Below are 5,858 nucleotides of genomic sequence, written 5' to 3' on the forward strand. Positions count from 1 at the left end.
TGTGACTCTGATGGTGGCAGCAGAGAGAGAGAGACAGGCTGGTAGGTGGCACAGGACGACCTCACCTTAGCGAGACATGCTCGACGTGACCGGGAAGGCATGCATGCAGATGTAAAGGACAAGCACGCACGTCCTCGACCAGCCATGGCCCGCGTGGTGCAGCGCCATAAATGGCAAGGTGACGGCGAGCACAGCCACGTGTGCGTGATAGTGGCGGCCTCGAACAGGGCCAGCAGCGGTGCCAAGGTGCAGAGAGAAGCGTGGACGTGATGGTGAGGCCATGGCATCGGCAGCGACTACGTCGCGACACGAGGCGGGTTGGCAGTGCGGCGGGATAGCCAGCAGCGCCGCATGGCCACGCAAGCAGCAGTGGCTTCGCACGGTAGAGGCCAATGGCGACTAGGCCAGAGGTAGCTATGGCTAGCCACGCGTGGCAGCACGCACACACGCTAGCGACTAACGCGGTGACAGCATGCGCTTGAGCGTGGTGACCGCGTCCACCTGGCCAACCAACCCCAAGAACGTGTCCTGCATGCATTTTAAAGCACCAATAACAACTAAACGGTTGCTTCTAGACCTAAACCATCTTCACCATGCTCAAGATGGCATATGAGGCTACCAAACCGAGCTAAAACATAACACCTTTTCTTAACCCGATTTCGCAAAATAAACTGCCAAACATGGCATTGTCTAGCTGTCTATATACTTAAAAATTTTCTAAGTATATGAGCTGAATTTGATTCCAAGTTGCATTTCTAGGCTATTAGAAATGTTAGCTAGCAATGTTATTTTCAATAGCAAGGATTTCATTGTCATCTACAAAGTCCATACTCCAACTTTATTGAAGCTCCACATATATGTTCTATAGTATTTTTGTTCAATAAAAAATAGTTTTAAACCCTACTTGATACATATGAGTAATGGAATAGCTTATCATTTAATATTTTTATTGATCATCTAAAGTTACAAAAATGTTGTCTACACCTTCCATCACATGTATTATCACATAAACATGATGCTCATGACATGGTTCGGTAATTTGTTTAGGGCGTAACATCGAGGGTGTTACAACTATAGTGACATAATTTCGACAAGGTCTCATCATCTTGACTAAAGATTAACTTAAAGATAAAACTGACATAAAGAAAACTCATATTACAGGAAATAAATATCTTTGCCAACTAATAAGATAAATCATAATGGAATAAATTTGATGTATTCATAAACTCGAAACTCAAGAACATTTGTTCAAAATACAAAGTATCTCATACTAAGATGACATAAGCATCATTAAGAACTAAGTTTAAAACTAATCTAATGCAAAGCTCCAAGGCTCGACTTTATCTTTATTCCATCAATGGCTTCTTAGACTTTGCTCCCCTTGTTCCCCTGGTTTGGCATGACCTGAGGAGAAATTTAGATATGCATTATTGCACCTTACTTAATCCACCGTATGTTGGGGAAATATCTTAAGTAAAAACTTATGAGACAACTTAAGTTACCTATCTTTCAAAGCCATTCTTATACCCATTATCAATTTGGTAACTTGCAAAAATTGTAGACTATTGGAAACTTATCATTTTGAGCATGTTTGTTATGGTTTTCTGGCATAGAATTCATAAGGCAATTTACCATAAACTCATTGGACACATCTAATCCAAGTGCCTTCAACTCATAAGCCATATCAAACAAGCTTTTAACATGGTTACCTAGACCACTTATCCCATCATAATGGGAATTAAGTAAGTTGTTGAAGAGGAAAACCTTTCTAAAATGTGCTTTAATGGAGTTGTGAAGCTCCTTAACACTTAATCCCTCGGTGTTGTTTTCATTTGAAAAAAATCTCCACATCATGTTAACTCAGAGGGAGCATCTTATTATCATTTTAGCAACCCTGTTAGATTTCTCCTATTTTCTAATTTTGGGATGTACTCCTTCATCCTCTCAGCATAGTACTCATAAATAGGAGAAGGAGCATGTGATTTTTCCTCATTAAACACATAATCAAGATCCACCTCCTTGAGAATGGCATGCACCTCATTATTCTAAGTAGAAAAATTAGTGCAACTTAGGGGTTCTATGGTACTTATATAGTCTGCATAATTTACTAAAAAAATTGAAGCAAAATAATGTCTCAATTAGTAAGTTGTATATAAGATGTACTTAAAGCATGAAGTTAAAACAATGTTGGTCAGTATTAACAGCATGCTTAATAACTTTAATTTGCATCACCGTTGGGCAGAAGCAAACCAAACTTTGTCTTAAATAACTCATAATTAAAGTCAACGTTGGTCAAAAATTAACTATGACTAATCCTTAGTTAAACTTCTCATTGGTTCTATTTAACCAGAGACTACCTTATTATACAGTAGTGGATATATTTATATATATGAAAACTTTTAATTGAATACAAATTCATGCAAAACTTAATCTTAGGGCATAAAATGATCATGAAAACATAAATTGATACAGGAACTGAAGCTAAAACTAAGACTTAGAACTTATTCAAATAGTGCATAAAAATTAACTGAGTAAATTGCACTAAAGAAAATTTTCTTAAACTTAAACATTCTTAGCAACATATTCCCAAAACATACTTAAAATTAACTTAACGCTCACCAGAAAAAGGCAACTTAAACTTTATATGAAATGGGAATATGCAACATTACGTGGGCCATAAACTTATTTGCAATAAAGCACTAATTAATTTACTTATGCAAATGGTAAAGCAAACTTAAATCTGAATAAATATATATTTATATATGGATCAAAATAGAGCCCAGAAAAAAAAACTTAATTCACTCATGGGCCAACATTTGCGGTAGAAGCAGTGCACAGTTGGCCAAACGTATCGTGCGGTATGCCTCTAAGCAACAAATGAGAACTCAACTTATAAAAGTAATAAATTACTGATAGATTGAACCAGTTAGAAAACATAAAACTCAATTCGGCCTTAAATAAACTCAGCACGGAGCAGCCCAAAAACACAGCACCAGGCCACGGCCTACTCATGGCCAAGTCGGACCATGCGGTTCTTCACTTAAAAGCCCGCTCGGCTTTCCCCAAGGCCCATAAGCAGCCCACTCAGCAAAACCCTAAAGCTCAAAGTAACGTGAGCCATCAATCTGAATCCAACGATCACAAAACATCCAGGCAGGAAAACCCTCCGTATAAAAGCAAAAAGCTTAACCGTAAGGGTTATTTGGATTCTTGCCATTACAATTTCTCAAGTTTTAAAGAATGCCATTACTATTTGTCTTATTGGAAGCTTGCCATTACTATTATGCTTTCCCCTCACCCTTGCCCTTTTCTACATCTAGAGCGTAGCTAGGCCCACCTGTAGGTGCCGTATTTCCATATGTGCCCGTATTGCCCCTATACGAGGTGGTGCAATGCTAGGCAACTTCCTAACGACCGCTTTCTTAGTAGCCATCTTCCTGGTCCTGAGCACGAGGTAGGTGGTGATGACGGTGGGTAGGCCCTCAGGTATGGCGGCGACGGCGAGCATGATGGCGATCTCAAAGTAGTAGGTGCACTTCTCAAAGGAGAAGCTGACGTTCCTGGCACCCATCCCCCCTGGAGGTCGAAGGTGAGGAAGTACTTGATGTTGATGAGCCAGACGAGCACGCAGATGAGGTTGATGATCTTGGTGAGCGCCTCCCTGAACTCATTGAGCTTCTTCTTGAGCGGTGTGTCATCGTCCTCCTACGACGCCTGGTGGATCTGTGCGTGGATGGCGCCGATCTCTATGGCCATCCTAGTGTGCGCGACAATGCAGAGCGCGGTGCCGTTGACAATGGTGGTGCCAGCAAACACCATGCACTCCTTAGCCTGTATATCGACATCCTCCACCAGCAACACATGGGAGGTCTTGTTGACGGACGCCGTCTCCCTGGTCAGCGACCCATGCTCGAGGCGGAGCGTGGAGGTGAGCAGGCTCACGATGCGCATATCAGTGGGCACCTTATCCCTGACGTAGAGCTGCACGACATCACCCGGGATGAGGTCCCACGTGGGCAGCGCTGGGACCCAGCCGCCATCGTGAAGGACCACGACGTCGTGGGACTGGATCTCCCGTAGCGCGTCCAGCACCCGCTCCACGTTGGCCTCCAACCACACCCATATGGCCGTGTTCATGACGAGGATGAGGAAGATGACGAGCGGCTCGATGATGGCGGCGAGCGTCGGGGCGGTGCCCGAAGAGGTGGAGGAGGAGAGCACGAGGAGCAAGGAGACAGCGGCTGCCGTGAGCAGGATGCGCACCAGCATGTCCTTGAACTGTTCCAGCAGCAGCCGCAGCAGCGACGGGCCTGGGTGCTCCGCTAGCTCGTTCGCCCCGTGGATGCGCAGCCGTGTCATGGCCTCGGCGGAGGAGAGGCCACGGGTGATGGAGACCCCCAGCCGCTCCTCATAGTTCAACACCGACCGCGCCCACACCAGGAATGCGGATAGGTCATCCACGTCGCCGGTGGCGGCGGCGGTGGTGGAGGAGTCGGGTGGTTGGTTCATTGGCGTGTGGTGCGGAGAGCCGGAGACCGAAGCATGCCGCAACGAACCAAGCTGACGAAGCAGGGGATGGCCAGATGAAGCAGAGTGCAGGCACGGGCGGCGGAGTTGTGGGAATCCGGGCGACGGCACCCGCCGCGGCACTGGCAGCGGACTGCTCAGCCTTATCCTCTCGTACAGGGGCAATACGGGCACATACAGAAATACAGCACCTGCAGGTGGACCTAGCTACGCTCCAGATGTAGAAAAGGGCAACGATGAGGGGAAAGCAAAATAGTAATGGCAAGTTAAGATGAATAGTAATGGCATTCTTCAAAACTTGAGAAATTGTAATGGCAAGAATCCAAATAACCCTAACCATAAGTACTCATCTCATTTCACTCACTTCCTCCCTTGCTTCTTACGTAGCAGCCAAACACAGAGAGTTGTGGTGTCCTAGATGGACGCACGCTACGGCTGGCACCTCAGCTCTTGGCTCGTCGGTGCGCGCGTGCAGCAGGGCCATGCGCGGCTCCATCAAGCCTGGTAGCTAGGGTTCCCTTACACAGTGTGGGATAGTGGCAGGGAGGCGATGGTCAGAAGCAGTGGCGGCGTGGACCCTGGTGGTGGAAAGACAAGCCCTAATCTGCTCGAGGCGGCACAGCGCGCAGGCGGCGTGGCCCCGAGGGCGTGCGCGTAGCTCATGGCAGTGGTGGTGGCCCTAGCCCGCAGCCCTTATCCACACGGTGGCGCCAAGCCCTAAGCGGTCTACACGCGGTGATGCCCTGACGCCGGCGTGGCCTAGCCCTACAGCAGCAGTGGCGACCTGGTCTGAGCACCGGGTACGAGCCACCCGCTAGTAGTACAGCCGCACGGTCATGATGACCTAGCCCAAGGCCGCCGGGTACGAGCCATGCGTGACCGGCAGCGGTGACCCGGCCTAGAAACCGGATACGAGCCACATAGGTGCAATCTCAATCTCAGTCTCAGATGCTTAATCTTAGGGTTAGGGTCCTTGATTTGGGGAAAAAATATTAGGATTTTTGGGACCTTCGACAGGTTTTGCCCTAATCATCTCCTTCTAAATGCTCATGTCAGCTTGATGCGGTGAAAACCACCTCTGATTGCAAACAATTATTTTAATCTGAAAACTTAATCTCAATTAACAGTAAAACCCTAATTGCTTAATTAATCTAAGTTTTCACTGTCATCAATTTGAACACATCTGATAGCACTGATCTACACTTGACCTTAACAACAAATCTAATCTTAAAAATAGTGCTAATTTAAAATTAATAGATCGATCTGATCTAATTTAATAAAGGCATAACCTGATCTGAATACTTAACTTAGATTTGAACTAATGATCTGAT

General features: G+C 46.0%; 1 pseudogene; it reads right to left on the bottom strand.

The window, feature by feature from the left end:
* Positions 1 to 456: 456 nt before the first annotated feature.
* Positions 457 to 5,011, bottom strand: LOC136515613 (calcium-transporting ATPase 4, endoplasmic reticulum-type-like; annotated as a pseudogene).
* Between the last annotated feature and the right edge of the window lie 847 nt (positions 5,012 to 5,858).

This window comes from Miscanthus floridulus, chromosome 17, assembly GCF_019320115.1.
Source record: "Miscanthus floridulus cultivar M001 chromosome 17, ASM1932011v1, whole genome shotgun sequence".
NCBI classification, from domain to species: Eukaryota; Viridiplantae; Streptophyta; class Magnoliopsida; order Poales; family Poaceae; genus Miscanthus; species Miscanthus floridulus.